The 21139-nt window shown below is 39.3% G+C and overlaps 1 long non-coding RNA gene across 1 annotated transcript in view; it reads right to left on the reverse strand.

Moving 5' to 3' along the window:
• The window catches only part of LOC128659520 (uncharacterized), a 48331-nt gene extending 30217 nt beyond the window's left edge, over window positions 1–18114 (reverse strand). Inside the window, exon 1 of the long non-coding RNA XR_008402417.1 lies at window positions 17693–18114. This is a non-coding gene — a long non-coding RNA (uncharacterized LOC128659520). The remainder of the gene's footprint in view (window positions 1–17692) is intronic.
• Window positions 18115–21139: the final 3025 nt, after the last annotated feature.

Raw genomic sequence — 21139 nt, forward strand, 5'->3', positions numbered from 1 at the left:
TATATTTATATATTAAGCATGAGGAAGAATTAACACACATATTTCTGAGGATTATCTGTTTATAAGAAAGGGGTAATGTCTAATTCAGAGTTCAGCCCTGTGGGGTGTAATGTGTCCATATTGTATATCATTTTGGCTTCTAATTTCAGTAGTTGGTTTTCTAAATTGCCCCCTCTCCAGTTAAGTTTTACTTTTGCAAGGCCCCAAAATTTAAAGTGCTTCAGATTATTGTTGTGACTTTCCCTGAAATGTGAGTACAAGTGTGTATCCAGATTCCCTCTGTCTATACAGGAGAGATGTTCCCTAATTCTTTCACGGAGGGTCCTGGTAGTTTCTCCGATGTAATATTTTTTGCAAGAACATTCAATGATATAAACCACTCCTTTGTCCTGACATCTTATGGTATCTTCTATTTTGAATTTAATGTTATTAACCTCAATTTCTTTCTTTTTGCAACTGTATTTGCAAGAGCGGCACCCAAAGCATGGAAAAAAGCCAGATAGCTTTTTCCCTTCTAAATTAATCTCATGGCTCTTTTTTGACAGGGGTTTTAGTTCACTTTGTGCCAGTTTATTCTTCAAGTTTTGTGCTCTTCTGTAAATAATTCTAGGCTGTGTTGGTACTTTCTCTTCTATTATTGGGTCTGTTTGTACTAGGTGCCAATGTTTTGTTAGAATTTTCTTAATTAGGTTGCTATTGCTATTGTAGTTTGTAATAAATGATACATCTATTGTGTTTGATTTGTCTTCGTAGTTTTGGCTCGGTTTATCTTAATTCTTGTATGTGAGAAGTGTTTTTATGTCTATTTTATCTACTTCTTCCTTTGCCGAATTGATAATTTTCTCGTCATACCCTCTTTCTCTAAATTTAGTTTCTAGAATGGTTATTTGTTTCTCATAGTCTGTATGTCTCGAGCAATTTCTTTTTATCCTTAAGTATTGCCCTTTAGGGATGTTATTCTTCCACCTTTCTAAATGACAACTGTTATAATGTACAAAATTATTGGCGTCTACCTTCTTGAAATGTGTAGTGGTTACAATTTGATCATCTATTACTTCTATGTCGTGGTCAAGAAAGATGGCTTTGTTTTTACTGTATGTATATGTAAAGTTGATGTTTCTATCATTTTTATTCATATCATCACAGACGATAAAAATAAAAATAAAAATACACTTATTAGTTCCCAACAAAGAGATAAAAATAACTATAAACCAAGATCAAGATCAAACAATAGGCCTCACAATAAACAACCACAACACTATAATTCCAATTCTGGATATTACAATAGACCTACTTATAACAGAACCCCATAAAACTACAATAGAGATAGATGGAGGGAGGACAATAGGCACATATCATTCAATGATTCTTATCAGTACAATCAAGGGAACTATACACAAAGAGGCTATAATAGATATAGGAATAATACACAATACAATAGAAATCACAGGGAGAGGGACTACCCAGATGAGCATAGGTCCTATTATGAGCCCACTACTGAATATTGGGAAGAACCAAAATATTACAGGAGACAACACTCACAACACATATACGACAACGATAGACAAAACAACGATTGGAGAGTGAGAACTTCCAATCGTTTTGAACCATTAAACTCAGATTGTCAGCAAAATGATGATAATCATTTTTTAGAGATAAGCCACCCAACACCAGGAACTTCAAAAAACACAGAACACAAAACAGACCCACCCTTAAGAAAAAGAACAAGAGAGGCACCAGAGGAGGTAGAAAGGGAAAGGGACACAAAAAGAGTGAAGTAGTATCGACAAGTGGCATCTTTAATATAAGTGATAAAGCATTAACCGAAGAAAAAAAGAGAGTACTTAATTTGGGGTTAAATTTTGCTCCAACCACAACACTAAATAAATTCGATACCCACATTAATATAAGTCAATACATAAGAAAATTAACCCTCAAAAGGTACTTCCTCAAAAACCTGATAGAGAGGAACTGGCAAAAACCCATACAAACCAATTTTACTCAGAATGACAATGGGGGGTTCAAACATTCCAAATTAAAACCTAAATCAACCTTCTACCCAACTAATGAGAAAGGGAAGAATCTTGAAATGTTTGAGAAATTAGTACAGAGAGACATCAAAAAAGCCAACATCACTAATAAATACAATAATAATTTGACATTCAAAGAAAAAAAGGTATTAAGAAACCTCCAATCTGACCCAAACATAATCATTAAACCCGCGGACAAAGGGGGAGGAGTCGTAATAATGAATAGGTCACAATACATTGAAGAGGCACACAGACTACTGGGAGACACCACCACCTATGAAATATTAAGTCTAGACCCCACAAAGAAATTCACATCCAAACTATCCAAAATGCTAGATACAGCTAAAAATAATAATATCTTGAATAATAAAGAATATAATTTTCTGTTACCAAAACAAATTAAAATTCTATTACCTCCCGAAGGTACATAAAGGCCTGACAAACCCTCCCGGAAGACCTATTATCTCCGGGATAAACTCTTTAACTTCTAATCTATCCCAATATTTGGATGAGTTTCTCCAGTTTTATCTTAAAAAATTACCATCTTATTTAAGAGATACAACAGAAATTTTACAAATATTACACAATTTAAAATGGGAACCAAATTATATATTAGTGACATGCGATGTCACGTCGCTATATACAATCATTAATCATGAATTCGGTATCCAAGCTGTGAAAACTTTTTTTGGAGAAAGATGACACATTGGCTAAAGAGCAGAGAGACTTTTTACTAGAGGGCATTCAATTTATTCTTAATCAGAACTATTTCTCATTCAATGAGAAATTTTACTTACAAAAAACTGGAACTGCCATGGGTACAAGATTTGCACCCAGCTATGCTAATCTCTTCATGGGTAACTGGGAGGAATCATTTTTCCTTCAGCATAGACTGGGTGCAAATCTTGTACTATACAAAAGATACATAGACGATATTATATTCATATGGAAAGGGGAAGAATCTGAACTAATAGAGATCTGTGATGATATGAATAAAAATGATAGAAACATCAACTTTACATATACATACAGTAAAAACAAAGCCATCTTTCTTGACCTCGACATAGAAGTAATAGATGATCAAATTGTAACCACTACACATTTCAAGAAGGTAGACGCCAATAATTTTGTACATTATAACAGTTGTCATTTAGAAAGGTGGAAGAATAACATCCCTAAAGGGCAATACTTAAGGATAAAAAGAAATTGCTCGAGACATACAGACTATGAGAAACAAATAACCATTCTAGAAACTAAATTTAGAGAAAGAGGGTATGACGAGAAAATTATCAATTCGGCAAAGGAAGAAGTAGATAAAATAGACAGAAAAACACTTCTCACATACAAGAATAAAGATAAACCGAGCCAAAACTACAAAGACAAATCAAACACAATAGATGTATCATTTATTATAAACTACAATAGCAATAGCAACCTAATTAAGAAAATTCTAACAAAACATTGGCACCTAGTACAAACAGACCCAATAATAGGAGAGAAAGTACCAACACAGCCTAGAATTATTTACAGAAGAGCACAAAACTTAAAGAATAAACTGGCACAAAGTGAACTAAAACCCCTGTCAAAAAAGAGCCATGAGATTAATTTAGAAGGGGAAAAGCTATCTGGCTTTTTTCCATGCTTTGGGTGCCGCTCTTGCAAATACAGTTGCAAAAAGAAAGAAATTGAGGTTAATAACTTTAAATTCAAAATAGAAGATACCATAAGATGTCAGGACAAAGGAGTGGTTTATATCATTGAATGTTCTTGCAAAAAATATTACTTCGGAGAAACTACCAGGACCCTCCGTGAAAGAATTAGGGAACACCTCTCCTGTATAGACAGAGGGAATCTGGATACACACTTGTACTCACATTTCAGGGAAAGTCACAACAATAATCTGAAACACTTTAAATTTTGGGGCCTTGCAAAAGTAAAACTTAACTGGAGAGGGGGCAATTTAGAAAACCAACTACTGAAATTAGAAGCCAAAAAGATATACAATATGGACACATTACACCCCACAGGGCTGAACTCTGAATTAGACATTACCCCTTTCTTATAAGCAGATAATCCTCAGAAATATGTGTGTTAATTCTTCATCATGCTTAATATATAAATATATATATACATTGCCATATTAGACATTTTTCATTTATTAGACAAGCAATTTTTTAAAAATAACACCTAAGCACGCTGTCTACAAACTTTAGATATATATCTTGCCATTTTTTGAATGTATGTACTATATGCTGAAAGTTTTACTGTTACTGAGCAATTCCACCTTAAGTCTGATCTACTATGAATAGCATATTCCACCTTTAATTGTTTAATTAGTTCACCAATGAAAATGGATGTTAGTATTCAAATACCCACATGTTAGCACAGAACAACATGTCTTGATAAAGACCACGGGCGAAACGAGTTGACTGAGACACTGTGCTATTTGTTTTTTAGCCTTTGTTTATTTCACTATACTGCACATTTGGAGGACCTTTACCCTATGTTCTTGTGCCTGGTCACATTTATATAGGAACATCAGAGTCGTTACTAACGACCGCATAAGATCTCCCAGTCGCTATAAAGTGACCGCCAAGCTACTCAAAGACTTTCTAGTCGTTTAGTCGTTTTTTGACAACGACCACAAAGACACACCTGCCTTAATAGTCGTTTTTTAACGACCGCCAAGTTTCAACATTAAAAGGATCCACCAGTTGCTACTAGCAACCAAAGGGAACAAACCACACTTTTAGTCGCTACATTGCGACCGCACAGCCTGCACAATCTGAGGATCATTTCATCCCTATATTGCTTTTAACCATCAAGTCATTTATTTTGACCGCCAAGTTCCACAGTTTATTCCCCCAAGACTTCCACAATCTTTGCGGAATAGGGGCTACCACAGAAACGCCGCACGCAACCGGCTTTAGTGACGTCACACCAGTCACAAAAAAGGCGCAATCAACACCATCTGGGAACGCCAAACCGCATACAACGCGGTCTCTACCCGACTGTTACTTCGCATCTCTACTGAACATCTAAGGAGATACATTTTCACCTCACAGTTGCTAACAGCAATTTAAAACGCAAGTACTTTACACTGCCATTTGATCTCTTTTATCAACTGTTACTAAACAGTAACGAATAAGGGAGACGTCCCTGCACTTTTAGATACAGATGTTTTAATTGTCAAATATTTGATATATTGTTTTAAACCTATTTTAATAAATTGTATCTATATTTGTACTTTCTTCGCTTCCTTTATCTTTTATTCACTATATTTATTTATATATTTCGAGTACTGGTACCTACACAGCACTTATCACCTATCCAATATTACATTTTTTATCCACTATATATACCGCTATATAGCTTTATTTATAGATATATAACATCCTCCCACAAACCTTGCTCTTAGCGCTTAACTACCATCTGACCTTTTGCTCTCAATTTCTTGCTTTCTTGGAGGGGAATTCAATAGTTAAGCTGGTTTTTCACCTCTAGCGCTTATAATTTAATTGTTAACTGCTTTATTACCTTTTACAACATTCTAAAAACTGTGACTACAACCAGGAATAAAGTATGTACACATTTTAGTCACTTTTAAAAAAATTGCAGCTATCTTGTTTTTAGAACAAAGAACATAATAATTTATTCAGAGCCCCCATACATAGAGTGCTACTCACAGGAAAATTAATATAATCAGCACATGACTCTTGATAAAGGTCTGACCTTTGCTGAAGAGATGCGCTGAGGTGTATTTGGTCCCTATAAGGCATTCATACTCCTAGGGGTATATTTATTAATGTGCGAGTGGACATGATACGATGTAGCGTATCATGTCCACCGCACATCAATAAATGCCGACAGAATACGCTAGTAGGGGGTGATTTCTGTCTGCGACCTCAGAGCAGGCAGACAAGTTATGGAGCAGCAGTCTTTAGACCACTGCTTCATAACTTCTGTTTCCGGCGAGCCAAACAAGGGGCATCAAGCTTCATATGGAGCTTGATAAACCGGCCCCTTAGTATTACGAATACAGTGTGCCGAGGGATTGTTGTAACACATTGTTACTCTTTGGAACATCTATTGTAACCATTTTGGACATTACGGATACAATCATACCCGGAACCCCCCCAGACCGAAGTGAAGGATCCTTGTAACTGCTGCGTGGCATTTACGAGCCTTACAAATGCTCGATGCTAATGTGCTATGTACTATGCTCTGTTTCAGATTGAACCCCGATAGGACCTAAACTTTTATGACAAAAATGTCATTCTGGGTTTTCCAAGACTGGGGTCATAGGTGAGGTTGGAGATAAAATATGCTGGTAGAGGTCATCTTGTCCCATTCTTTAAAAAAATCAGAGAGCAATGGAGAGCATTGTTTGTCTATGTCTTACCGGCAGCCATGCCAGTGATCTTACATTTCTCTGATGAACAATTGCAGAGTCCAACCGCACCCAATCCTTGTGGACTGAGTTGTGACTCCAGTCCACTAACCTCTGTAATAGTATGGCCTGTCTGTAAAGGAGGAAGTTAGATAGGTCCAACCCTACCCTGTCCCTTGGCGTGTATAACTTTATTTTTGTTAACTCTGGGTTTAATCCCTAACCACACAAAATTCTCAACCACCTTTTTAAAGTTGTAAAAGATAGGTGTCAGGTAGAGGTATCGGGGAATCATTCATCTTAATGACCCTTATTCATCCCAACCAGGACATTGTCTTATTTCTCCAAACTAACAGATTTTGTGTGACTTATTTTTCCAAAAGGCCATATTTGGAGGCAGAAGATGCTGATCAGTGGACCTCTAAGTATTTTATGTTATCTGTCTTAATTGAGAAGGGTATAAGTGTCTAGAAAAACATTCATCTTACTGACCCCTATTCGTCCCAACCAGGAAATAGCTTATTTTTCCAAACTAACAGATTGTGTGACTTATTTTCCAACAGACTGTAATTGGAGGCAAACATGTTTGTAGAATATGCTGATAAGAGGGCCCATAAGAATTTCCTGTAATCTGGCTTAATTGGGAAAGGCTTTCTGCTTTGAAATGAATCAAACTTCTCATCGATAAAGATATACCCAAGAGCTCAGATTTAGGGGTCGATTATCTGAACTCTGCCAGTTCTGACGGGGTTTTTCACGCTGAACCCCACAGGGGCTGCCCTGGTGAAATTATCTTTAAAATTAGCAGTTCATGCTAGTGGTGTGATGTCTCCTATAGAAAGTAATGGAGCTTGCTGGAAAGGGAAGTGTAGGGCGAAGTTAGCAGTAAGTAGAGGGCACACTTAAAAAATGAAATCCTTTATAAAAAAATAAAAAAATTGTGCTGCTTTCTGCATATAGCATCTTACAATCACCTCTATTTTTGTATGCATGTGTTTTTCTATTAGGATACTAAAGGCTAGATTACAAATGGAGCGCTATTGATAGCGCTAGGAGAGTAAACGCGAATGTGAGGTTGCAGTATTTTTTTACGCTTAAATCCATATTACAAGTGGAGCACTATCAAATTTACCCCGAATTTGATTGTACAAACTCATTATTTACGCTCCCTATATTTTATTTGGAGAGCGTAAAGCGTGAAGTAGCACTTGTATTACAAGTTAAATAAGTAAATGTGATTGGGCAAGCACAATCGCATTTACCAATCAAACACCTAGATTTAGATTTAGAGTTGAGAGGTCCCAACGCTGCTTTTTAACGCCCGCTGGTATTATGAGTCAGGCAGGAAAGGGTCTACCGCTCACTTTTCTACCGTGACTCAAGGCTACCGCAAATCCCCTTACATCAGTTGCATGTCCTATCTTTTTAATAGGATTTGCCTAACGCTGGTATTATGAGTCTTGGAAGAAGTGAGTGGTAGACCCTCTCCTGTCAAGACGTCTACCTAGTTAGACTAATAGTTACATTGTAGCTATTTTAGGATTTATATTTATTTCATAGGCAACTATATATTTATTTTAACTAGGTACAATAGTTATTATTCTATCAGCCAATCGGAATTAAGGTATGAAAAATTCTATTGGCTGATGCAATCAGCCAATAGGATTGAGCTTGCATTCTATTGGCTGATTGGAACAGCCAATAGAATGCGAGCTCAATCCTATTGGCTGATCCAATCAGCCAATATGATTTTTCCTACCTTAATTCCGATTGGCTGATAGAATCCTATCAGCCAATCGGAATTCAAGGGACGCCATCTTGGATGACGTCATTTAAAGGAACCTTCATTCTTCGTTAGGACGTCGTTTGAAGAGGATGGCTCCGCGTCGGCTGGATTGAAGATGGACCCGCTCCACTCCGGATGGATGAAGATAGAAGATGCCGCTTGGATGAAGACTTCTGCCGCTTGGAGGACCTCTTCTGCCCGGATCGGATTAAGACTTCTGCCCCTCTGGAGGTCCACTTGTGCCCGGGTGGGTGAAGAAGGCTCAAGGTAGGGAGATCTTCAGGGGGTTAGTGTTAGGTTTTTTGAGGGGGGATTGGGTGGGTTTTAGAGTAGGGGTGTGTGAGTGGTGGGTTTTAATGTTGGGGGGTATTGTATTATTCTTTTACAGGTAAAAGAGCTGATTACTTTGGGGCAATGCCCCGCAAATGGCCCTTTTAAGGGCTATTTGTAATTTAGTATAGGGTAGGGAAATTTTATTATTTTGGGGGGCTTTTTTATTTTATTAGGGGGATTAGATTAGGTGTAATTAGTTTAAAATTCTTGTAATTCTTTTTTTATTTTCTGTAATTTAGTTTTTTTTTTCGTAATTTAGTTTATTGAATTTAATTGTAATTAATTGTAGGTAGTTTAGGTAATTAGTTTAATGATAGTGTAGTGTTAGGTGTAATTGTAACTTAGGTTAGGATTTATTTTACAGCTAATTTTGTACTTATTTTAGCTAGGTAGTTATTAAATAGTTAATAACTATTTAATAACTATTGTACCTAGTTAAAATAAATACAAAGTTGCCTGTAAAATAAAAATAAATCATAAGTTAGCTACAACGTAACTATTAGTTATATTGTAGCTATCTTATGGTTTATTTTATAGATAAGTATTTAGTTTTAAATAGGAATAATTTATTTAATTGTAGTTATTTTATTTAGATTTATTTAAATTATATTTAAATTAGGGGGGTGTTAGGGTTAGGGTTAGACTTAGGTTTAGGGGTTAATAACTTTATTATAGTGGCGGCGACTTTGGCGGCAGCAGATTAGGGGTTAATTAATTTAATATAGTTGCAGCGACATTGGGGGGGCAGATTAGGGTTAATAACTATAATGTAGGTGTCGGCAATGTTGGGGGCAGCAGATTAGGGGTTTATAAGTATAATGTAGGTGGCGGCGGTGTCCGGAGCGGTAGATTAGGGGTTAATAGTATAATGCAGGTGGTGACGATGTTGGGGGCGGCAGATTAGGGGTTAATAAGTGTAAGATTAGGGGTGTTTAGACTTGGGGTTCATGTTAGGGTGTTAGGTGCAGACATATTTTTTAATCAATGGGGCTGCGTTAGGAGCTGAATGCTGCTTTTTTGCAGGTGTTTTTTTCCAGCCAGCTCAGCCCCATTGTTTCCTATGGGGAAATCGTGCACAAGCATGTTTTGCCAGCTCACCGCTACCATAAGCAACACTGGTATTGAGGTGAGATGTGGAGCTAAATTTTGCTCTACGCTCACCTTTTTGCGGCTAACGCCAGGTTTAAAAAAACCTGTAATACCAGCGTTGGCTTAAGGGAGCGGTGGGAAAAAAGGAGCGTTAGCCCCGCAAGTCTTACCGACAAAAACTTGTATTCTAGCCAAAAGTAAATGTGACTGTGCAAGCGCAATCGCATTTACCAATCAAACTTTTTACGCAACTTTAAAGGTTGTGTAAAGAGTTTGTCTAGGTGAAATAGTTACACTAAACACACACTCTAAACTGCCATCCCCCCACATCGCAAACTACCTAAAATATTAACCCCTAAACTGCCATCCCCCCACATTGCAAACTACCGAAATAAACAATTAACCCCTAAAATGCCATTAACCCACATAGCAAACTACCTAAACACACTATCAACCCCTTAACCGCCAGCCCCTCACATTGTGAAGTAAACATCTAAACACCCTAACCTAACATCCCCTAACTTAACTAAAATTAACATACACAACCATTACAAAATAAATCCTAACTACCTTAAAAAAATAAAAATCCTGTAAAAATAAATAAAACCTAATCTTACCTTCAAAAAACTATCTACTATAACTTAAAAAAATACTACCACTTTAAAAAAAACAACTAAAAAAGCAATTACCAAAAAAAAAAAAAAAAAAAGAATTAATCCTATCCTAATACCCCTTCAAAAAATCAGCTTTTTTTGTGAACAAACCCATTAACCCCTTTAACATTACAACCTCCATTTATATTTAAGTTATATTTAATATCCAATTATATTTAAGTTAGGGGTGTTAGGGTTAGACTTAGAGTTAGGTTTAGGGGTTAATATATTTATTTAGTGTTAGGGATGTGGGAGACCAAATGTTTAGGGGTTAATAACTTTAGTATAGTGGCGGCGGAGATGTTGGGTGCAGCAGATTAGGGGTTAATAAGTGTAGGTAGGTGTCAGAGACATTGGGGGCAGCAGATTAGGGGTTAATAAGTGTTGGTAGGTGGTGGCAATGTTGGGGGCGGCAGATTAGGGTTTAATAAGTGTAATGTAGGTGTTGGCAATGTCGGGGACGGCAGATTAGGGGTTAATAAGTGTAGGTAGGTGGCGGCGACATTGGGGGCGGAAGATTAGGGGTTATTAAGTGTAATGTAGGTACTGGCAATGTCGGGGGTGGCAGATTAGGGGTGTTTAGACTCAGGGGTTTATGTTAGGGTGTTAGGTGTACACATACATTTTCTTTCCCCATAGCAATCAATGGGGCTGCGTTACGGAGCTTTATGCTCCTTTATTGCAGGTGTTAGGGCTTTTTTTCAGCCGGCTCTCCCCATTGATGTCTATGGGGAAATCGTGTACGAGCATGTAAAACCAGCTCAAAGCAGCGCTGGTATTTGTGTGCGGTATGGAGCTCAACGCTGCCATATTGCCTGCTAACGCCGGGTTTTTGCCAACCTGTAATAGCAGCGCTATAGGGAAGTGAGCGGTGGAAATAACTTGCAAGTTATGGCTGAGCTGCTCATAATGCAAAACTCATAATCTGGCCATTGGTTTATTGTTATATATATATATATATATATATATATATATGTTATTCCAAGATTAACAGTACAGGATTTTAATATCTTGCATATGAAAATGGCCTCAACTTTTCCTGTTTACAAAGTTTGCAAAGTGTAATACCAGAGAGTGGTAAAACTAAAGTAAATCTGAGAGTCAGATAAACTTCTTATAGCACTGTGGCAAAAATAGATATAAATCTTAATTTTATTCACAGACTAATGTAATGTCACTGAAACAGCAAGCTTCCAAAGCTGAGCTAGACAGGGAAGTATTAGAGAACTTGCTGATCTTGTAAACTGATGCTAGCAAAACAAAAAGTTACAGTCCTCTAACTAAATAACAATCTAATGATTTTCCATTTTGTAACAGAGGTCCTTAATTAATGCTTAAAAGATTGATGTACCTTTACAAAAGTTTGTAGCAGCTGCAAATGAACACTAATTTGCAAGCTTAAATCTTACAAAGAAGGAAAAAACACTGTGTTCTATACCTATTCATGTAAAATACGGATACAGAATTCTATAAAGGTCTGCCAGTTTAAAGGATTTAGGGGTTACATTTTTTAGTTAGTTACAGTCTAGATAATAACAATCCACCCATTTAACCAACCATAACCTTCAATAAAGAAACAACACTCAGGGTTAGGAGAAAAAACCCACTCCCCACAATGGGGGGAGGGGTTGTTTTATTAATAAATAAATAACTTTTCAACCAATGAACTGCTACCAGCTGGCAAGATGTCCAAGATTGTCCAATCAACCCAAAGATAACTAAATAAAGGGTGTATCTGCTCAAGGAAGATCGACCAGCTTGATTACCGATCCCTAGCTCCTCTGCGACTAGGGTCCTAAACGCTCACTATACCTTCCTTCTATTGCTGTTAAGTCAAATTGGGGAATTTTTGCCACACCCCTTTCCACCTCACTGGGGAAGCATGACGCCATGCAACCCGCCTAACACTTTTTTGTGTTGAGAGGTCTTCAATACTGGATAGTCAACGGTCCCTCAGCCAAAAGACTGTTAGTCCTGAAGGGAGACCTCATACTACCAACTAATGCCCTTGGGCTTACTAAGGTCTGCATGATTATGCAGCCCCCTGCCAAGGGAGGACTAATCCAGCTGAAATCACGAACCAATACTCCTCCTTCCACATCTGGAATTCCTGTAATAGTAAGAAAACTGGGAGGGAAGACAAAAACAGGTTAGTGATTTATTTCCTGTCTGTATTTCTTTTTATCACTTCTGTATCTCTGCCTCCTCACACTCCTGCTGCCTAGCAGGAAACACGTCTTTAACCCCTTCCTATCTCTCCTTTCTCCCAAACAAATTACCCCTTAAATTGATGCGTCCCTAATTAGGTCCTTCACTTTCCTAAGGGGTTAAATTCTTTAGTTTGTTACAGTCTAGATGACAAATCACCCATTTAACCAACCATAACCTTCAATAAAGACACAACACTCAGGATTGGGAAAAAAAACACTTACCCCAATGGAGGGAGGGGTTGTTTTAATAATAAATAAGTAAATAACTTTTCAACCAATTAACTGCTACCAGCTTACAAGATGATCTTATCCTATCAACCCAAAGATAATTAAATAAGGGGTGTGGCCATCCTGGGAATGAGGATACCCTCATTCCGCCTACCTATCCACTCAAGGAAGATCAACCAGGGAGCTAGCCCCTAGGCGACTAGGGTCCTAAACGCCCACTGTACCTTCCTTCTTTAGCTGTTACGTCAAATTGTGGAATTTTTGCCACACCCCTTTCCGATACCAAAAGAGGACAAGGTACTCTTGCCCCACTAAACATAAAAGGAAGCCAGGACCTCCCTAATATTAGCCAAAAACAAATCTGTACACCTGTCAGACAGGTGTACTTGGTCTCTTCTGAACAAACCAGCATAATCAATCCTTATATTGTCATGCAAGACCACCTTCCCTCCTGAAGCCAGCACCATCCTACTCACGTCTCTAAACAGTCAGAGAAAAGAAGGGGTGCTGTGGTTGGGTGTGTACGTGGTGTAAACTTTCATATGTGAATTTAATGATGAATCACAATACATAACCAGCCTGGTTATACAGACAAGAGTTCATGGTCTTGCTATGTCCATGGGTCCACCCCAATGTCCCCTGACAATAGCAAGATAGAAATAGAAATAAGGATGTCTTCAATATATGCAGTTCAAATGGTATCACATATGTATATATCATAAACAGACTCACCACAGTCCTGTTTCAGGTTGATCTGTCTCATATGTCCTTGCGGTGTTGTTGATAATGTTGTGATACTCCTCTTTGCTGCTGGTGAGTGTCCAAGCTGGGAAATGCCAAGCCTCCGCAATAGGGGATTTAAAAAGTGTTTTCAACTCGCTGTGTGTGCTCACAATGGCCACAAAATCTCTCAAATTTTGTGGCAGGATTAAGGCAGACGCCGAAACCGGTCAGCCATTTTTGTTCTCTGTTTATTGTTTTCTGTTTTCACACTCTTACCCTGGGGTTAATTAACCCTCATGTTTAAATTAACTGTAAATAAATTTTGCTTTTTCACTTGCTTTTTGGTGCTCCTAACTGTTTTTGTTACTCACGTCTCTACTCAGTTTCCTTTTCACACGGAAACCTGCCTTTCTGGTGGCAATATGTCTCCAGATGTTCCTTGATATAATATTAGACCAAATGATGGTCACTCCCTGGAATTGTGTCACAAGTCATCTGACATCAGACACCATGACACTTGCCAAATCTCTCATTGGCATAGTCCCCATGTCATTCCCTCCTAGATGAAGAAGAATAACGTGAGGTTTACCCCATCTTCTCCTGGCTTCAGCAATCTGCTCTGGCAAATGTGACCACAGCATACCCCTCCTGCCTATCCACCTAATAGAAACCTTCTCTAATAGCAGACCCAGCTGCTGGCCTCCTGGCTGCGATGCAGACAGAATTGCTACCCAATGAATGTATGAGTGACCAAAATCCATATTCTCCTGCTCCCTGCGGCCTGACCTGAAAAGGACAGCAACAAACCATAAGGTCCTGGCTTCCAACAAATAACACATTAATACAACAAGAAACTGACCTATAACAACTTAATGAAAAGCTTACTATTAAACTCCTATATCCTAGCACTGATTCAGGGGCCTAATATATTTTTTATATTGCCCTGATAACGCCTTTATCTGTCCCTCCGAACACCCAGACATGGCCGCATCCATGGCCGACTCAATGCGGAAATAATGAGGAGCCACCACCGCTGGGTCCCATCCTAGGCTGCACACCACCCTTTTCAGTATAGTTCTAAATTGGAATTGTGATAAGTATGACCCATCCTTATGCACCAAAAATAGCCCCTCCACATTTGGCCTAATTTTTATAAATTTCTTGCACAGCACCACTGGACAGATAGATGGCTCCACCTGCAAAAGCAAATTGAGCCATCTACCCCTCCCTGCCTGATTTGTCTTAATTCTTGCTATGAATACTAAAACTGCCTGACCTTCTAATCTTACATGATTCCTTAATAAACCTGCACCTGTGGTTGTCTTGGCTTTTGCTACTAGTTCACTGATTCTAAGGGCTGCAAAGTATGCCAGTGAAAATGCTACTGAGAACAAAAATGTTTCAAAACCAGAGTCACAAATACCTTCAAGTTGTCCCACTAACTGTGCTAGCCTGTTCTTAGTTATCGGCTCTCTCAAATCCTTCCTTCTGCCCCCTAACCTTCGAACTCCCTTCAAAACCATCCTGGCCAAAAAGCTCCTAGTCACATTCTCAACCCCGTACAACTTAGAGAAAAAAGCTACTGCAGCAACCCTGTCCCCTATTGCACCAGAAGATAAGCCTGCAACCTCAAGGGAACCTAACCAACTAATGAATAACTGAACTGAAGGGGTCCTCCATGTGGTATTGAAAACATTCAAGAATTTACCCTACTCACTCCAAGCAACACTGTATGCCTCCCAAGTCCTAGATGCCAGCAAACATTTTAGCAGCCTTAACACAGCTCCCGAGAACTCACCATTTGCTAGAGATATGTTGGACACATGTTACCCATGCTGTCTGCCCCTGGCGCCAACTCCCTGAACCTGGCCCACTGAAATCTAGATAGAGCATTAGCTACCACATTGTGAACCCCTGGAGTGCTAAACGCGATGTTTTGCTGCAAGCATCTAAGCACTAGCTGCCTAAGTACGTTCACTACTGGTGGAGAACTTGTGGAAAGTCTGTTAATGGCATAAACTACACTTTGATTGCTGCACCAAAAAACTACTATCCTGTCCTGCAACCAGTCCCACCACAGTTCAATAGCGACTAAGATTGGGAATATATCTAGGAGTGTCAGATTCCTGACCAGGCATACACTGTTCCATTCCAAGGGCCAAGTTGATGCACCCTACAAACCATTAAAGTAAGCCCCAAAGCCTGCACTGCCTGCCGCGTCTGCGAATAGGTGCAATTCTTGTTTGGAAATTGGGGAATCCCTCCATATTCTAACTCCATTAAATTCCCTCAAGAAAAGAAGCCATACCAGTAGATCTGCTTTAATGACCTGAGATAGTCTAATGCGCTACTTAGGATTGTTTAAGCCCCTTGTGGCAGCCTCCATCCTCCGGTTAATGATCCTACCTATTTTAATGACTCTTGTTGCAAAATTCAGAGTCCCCAGCAATGACTGAAATTCCCTCAGGATAGTCTGACCTGTGTCCAAGATGATGGAGATGGATGCAGCGGCCGCCTGAATCTTACCATGCGGGAGTTACACTCCTTTTCCACTGTATCCACTTCAATCCCCAGGAAAACCAGGCCCTCTGTTTTTTCACTTGCTAAAGGTACCCTAAACTCTGCCATCAAGGACTGCACCACCCCCAAAAGGTATGCACATTGACCAGACCCCGCTAATCCCAGAAACAAAAAATCATCCAGGTAATGTGCTACCTGCCCAAGGCCAGATTCGCGCACCAAGAACTAGTTTGTTCAAAGTATGCAAAAGATATTGCACACCCCATCAGCAGACACCAGCCCACATAGTACCAGCCCTGAAACCTGCAGTCCATCAAGTGGAAATTATCCGGGTGTATTGGTAAGAGACGGAAAGCAGACTCAATGTCGACTGGCGATTTCTGCTTCTGGGCCTAAACCTTGTACTATAGCTAGTGCTGACTCAAAAGACTGATAGGCTACTGAAGTATCAAACTCATCCAGCACATCATTCACTGAATTTCCTTTTGGGTGGGACATGTGCTGGATAAGCCTGAACTTCCCAGGTTCATTCTTGGGAACAACACCTAGTGGGGAAGCCACAAGATTCTCAAATGGTGGGGAAGAAAAGGAGCCCACCATCCTACCCAATCTGACCTCCTTATCAATTTTTCCTGCAGCGCCTCTGGGCGAATTGATACGCTGACTTTAAATTCTGTATAGCGAATGGGGGAGAAACTACCCTGCAAAATGGGATGTAAAAACCATAAGATAACCCTGAGTGAAGAAATTCCACCCCTTCCATATCAGGGTAATCCCTAAGGGCTCTAAACATTGCAGCGGGATTCATTGATGTGTGCATCCTTTCCTGCAGTACCCTGTCTGAATGGTTGCTTGCCAGTGTAACTATCTCTTTTCCTATTACAATTGTTCCCTTGGTGGGTCCCACTACAGTAGATGCACACGTGTCGAAAAAGACACTGCGCTCCCCTATCACATAGTTTTTCCTGAAAGCGCCAGCACTCCCTGCCACCTTTCTTTTTTTACAAAAGGGGCAGTTCTGCTGACCTATACTAGGTGGTTTTACTGGCGCTGTAACTGTTCCATCCTGGAGATCAAGATTGGACCATAGGTCCATTTCTTTCATTTTAAAATTAAGCACTGCGTTCACTTCTAACATCCTCCTAAATTGAGCGTCATATTGACGCCAGGCCATTCCTTTACCCTTTACATGGATGTCATCAATGACCTCCATATATTTATGGATATTCACCGCCTGACCAGGGTTTGCCTCAATGTAGCATGAAGCAAAGACCCTAAAGCAGCGCATCCACTCCTGGTACGTTTCAGTTTTTTTTTGCCTTTTTGTTCCCTGTACCGTCCTCCGCCATTTCCTTAACCTGGTATGCTGCTCTAGATAGTTAAAAAATCTTGATATAACACCCTTCTCTAATCTTTTTTGCTATCCTAGATTTTAAATGAGAGTGCAAAGAATTCACTATGCAGGGATATGTGTCCGCTGTGCTAACCACAACTGATTTACTCCCGCCGCTAGATCCCCCTTGTACTGTCATTACCCCAGAGGACCCTGCCACTTTGCTACCCGCTAAAACACCTTCTATCTCTAAGTTCTTAGGTTTTTTTATCAACTAACCTATGAACCATCCCAAATAATTTACAGTGCCCCTCATCTTTCAACCCTGTGGAACTATCTGAGTCCCCTGATGTGTATGAATCTTCATCTCTAATGTGTGGTGTAAATACTGACTCACCACCAAATGATGCTGTTGCCGCAGCCACTGTGACAGTCTCAGATGGCATGGATCCTGATGTCCCTGCTACCACTTCTCCTCTGGCCGCCGCTCCGCCCTTGGTGGGATTTGTTACTTCCAAGCTGCCAGATATCACCTTCTCAGCTTCTGAAGTGCTATTGATGGCCTGCAAAAACAGCAGTGGGAGCAATACAGGGAGAATCAGAGTGCCCAGAGAGCCCACAGCTGATCACAGCTGGGTTTTTCAGGAATTCCTGTAGCAGTCTTAGGACCAGCTGTTTGGCGACTATAACTAAACTTATAAAACTGCAGTGTGGCTGTTGTAAAACTGTCTGAAAAAGTACACATTATATGAATTCATATTTGAATGTAATATAATACATTTTATGGAAGTATTTTAGTATGCTGTGTTGAGTACAAATTTGCCATCATGAGGTACAAAGGGCTTGTCACTGGGACAGTACCCTTAAAAGGCCAAATTTGCACCATTGTTTAAGGGTACATTATGGTACCATAGCACTAAGGTCCAATCTACTCATCAAAGGTACATATTTGCCTCTGAAATGTACAATCTGCAAGGGTACCAATATGTACCCATGTTAAAGGGTACAGCGGGTGTACCTTTGAGGGTACTGCCCAGTGACAAGCTGTTGCACCCCTAAAGGTACAAAAAAAATTTTTCTGACAGTGTAGGCAGAAAAGCCCCAGAAACAGTAGAGCCAGAAGCAGCTGATAAAACTGCAGAGGCAGCCATAGGGGCAGACAGGGAAGAAACAGTAGAGGCAAAGGGGATATCACCAACAGACAGACTATCACCAGATGTTGTGACCATGGTCTTTTTCTTTCTTGCAGGTAACTTTTCTTCCTCAGAAAACCTCCTGGTAGCCTTCGCAGAGCATCTAGATCTCTCCATGTTGCAACCTGCAAGACAAAAAAAGTTTAGTGATTTATTTCCTGTCTGCATTTCTTTTTGTCACCTCTGTATCTCCGCCTCCTCACACTCCTGCTGCCTAGCATGAAAACACCTCTTTAACCCCTTCATATTTCTCCTTTCTCCCAAAGAAATGACCCTTTAAATGGTTGCGTCCCTAATTAGCTCATTCAGTTTCCTATGATAAATCTGCTGCATAGGTAGAGAAATTATGTATCTGTACTTAACATTCATTCAACAAATACATGCATTTATTAAGAGATGAAGCCAATATACAGCTGATATGAATAATTCCATCAAAAGTTATAATTAATTTAACTTTTTTAAATTCTAAAAATGTTTCCATTTAACAAATATGCTCTTTATTTAGGCAATCTCCCCAGTGGGGGTACATAATGGGGTTTGCTGTTTCAGAGGAGCAGCCATCCAGGTTTAATAAGGGGAAGGGGTGGAGGCAGGCAGGAAATAGAAGCAAGACCATTGTCCTTAGGGTAAAAGGGAAACTAACTCCCTCCCTCTGCCTTAGCAATTTATATGCGTGTTATTGACATTTGAGTTTAAAGTTGGTGAGGGGATATGGTATTGTTGGGTTTAGTTTCAGATGGGTTAGTTTGGTGAATGTGTTTTTGTCTCAGCAGGGGTTGGGGGGGGTCTGCCCCAGGGATAGGCAAGGTGCCCATACACGGACACTGGTGTCCGTGACTGGCCCTTGCAGTGTCCACCACCGATTTTGTGGTGGGGAGGGAGGAGTAGGACATTTGAATGCTGGTCCTGACTCCTCCTTGATGCAGGTGACACCGCTCAGTAGCGTTAAAGTGAGTGAGAGAGAGGGAAGAAGAAAGCTGTCTGCACCCATGAATCGTGACCCGTTCCGATTCCTTGATCTGTGCGGCAGTGTGGTGCTGGTGTCTGTGTGTAGAAGACCGCTGCCTACTCTGACAAACCTTACCTAACCAAGTAAGTAAAGTAACCAACCATGATGATCATGGGATTAACATCATGGTGGGTAGGTTTGGTCAGGAGTTAAAGGGGAATTGGTCTTCCTTTAAAGGGACATTAAACACTAAATACATGCTAGATAGAATGATGCATTCAAAGAAAAGATTAGTCCAAGACTAACATGTAGATGTATTTTTTAAAGTTTCATTAGTTGTTTAAAAAGTGACAAAATAAGTGTAAAGTTTTTGTGTCTATAAAACACTGGGAGCTGCCATGTTGTAACTTGTGTTACCTTCTCTGCTGTGGCCAATTAGGGACAGTTATAAATAGGTCACTAGACTGTGCAGCCAATGGCTGTGTGGAATATAACAGTGTTCTGCACTTCCATTTCTAACAGGAACTGAAAAGCTCACAATTTCAGAATGCAATTACAGGCAAAGAGGACAAAATAAATAATGAAAGTATATTGCAGAGTTGTTTTATTATATACAATTTATCATTTTATATTACCATCTCAAAGTGTTTAATGTCCATTTAAGAGGTAGGACGGTATGCCTTGCGGGTGAATAATTTATGACTGGTTGGGAATTTTGGTGAGATGATAAATAGGTATAACATTAAGCAGTGCTGTATAATCCATGTTTGATTTGTTCTGTGTATAATATATAACTATATGATTGATACATATACAGTATATGCAGCCATTTTGTTATCCAAAAAGTTCTGCTGTGTCTGTCTTTTATTTTGGGTGGTAGGTTTTGGGATTTGTTGAGTGATGAGTGGGCAGTAAGCGATGACAGCCAGGGTCAATGGACTGGATCACAAAAAAAATGTTTTTATTTTATCTGTCAGGAGACAAACTAGATGAGTTCCCATAATAGCCATCAAGTTCTAATAATCACTTCCAGTAAAAGAGCAGGACTACAAGCAACTATTGGATGACAATAGTCCTAAGCCACTTTTACAAACTCTTTAAGTACATGTTAATCTTTTGATTTCAGATTAATTTTAGGTTTGACTTCAGATTCATTTTAGGTGTTGAAACACATGTATTAAACAGTAAAACTCAGCTGCTTTTTTTTTAAACATTTATCAATGTGTGCAGCAAAATCCCATCTTGGTCATTTGAACGGAGTTAACCTTGCAATGATAAAATCATGCAGTAGTAGCTTTTACATTACATACTTAAAGGGACATTAAAGCATGTTTGCTATTTTCTTTGTTGCATCAAGAAAAGGCAATTTTAAAATGTATTAATTTTGTAATTTAATTTTCAATAAAAGTGTTTTCAAATCTATACTATAATCGCGTTTGTAACGCTTCTGTCGCCGTCGTCAGTTGCACGCGCAGCCAAAAGTATATAGGCTGCACGCGCAGCCAAATTAAGCATTAACCAAAAAACACCAAACCGCCTGCACAAAATATTAACAAAAAACCTAACCGCCGCAAGAACTATTAACAAAAAAAAATGCCCGCACGAAGTATTAACAAAAAAACACCTAACCGCCCGCACAAGGTATTAACAAAAAAAACATAAATGCCCGCACTAAGTATTAACAAAAAACCTAACCGCCCGC

This window comes from Bombina bombina, chromosome 5 (assembly GCF_027579735.1).
Source record: "Bombina bombina isolate aBomBom1 chromosome 5, aBomBom1.pri, whole genome shotgun sequence".
NCBI lineage: Eukaryota > Metazoa > Chordata > Amphibia > Anura > Bombinatoridae > Bombina > Bombina bombina.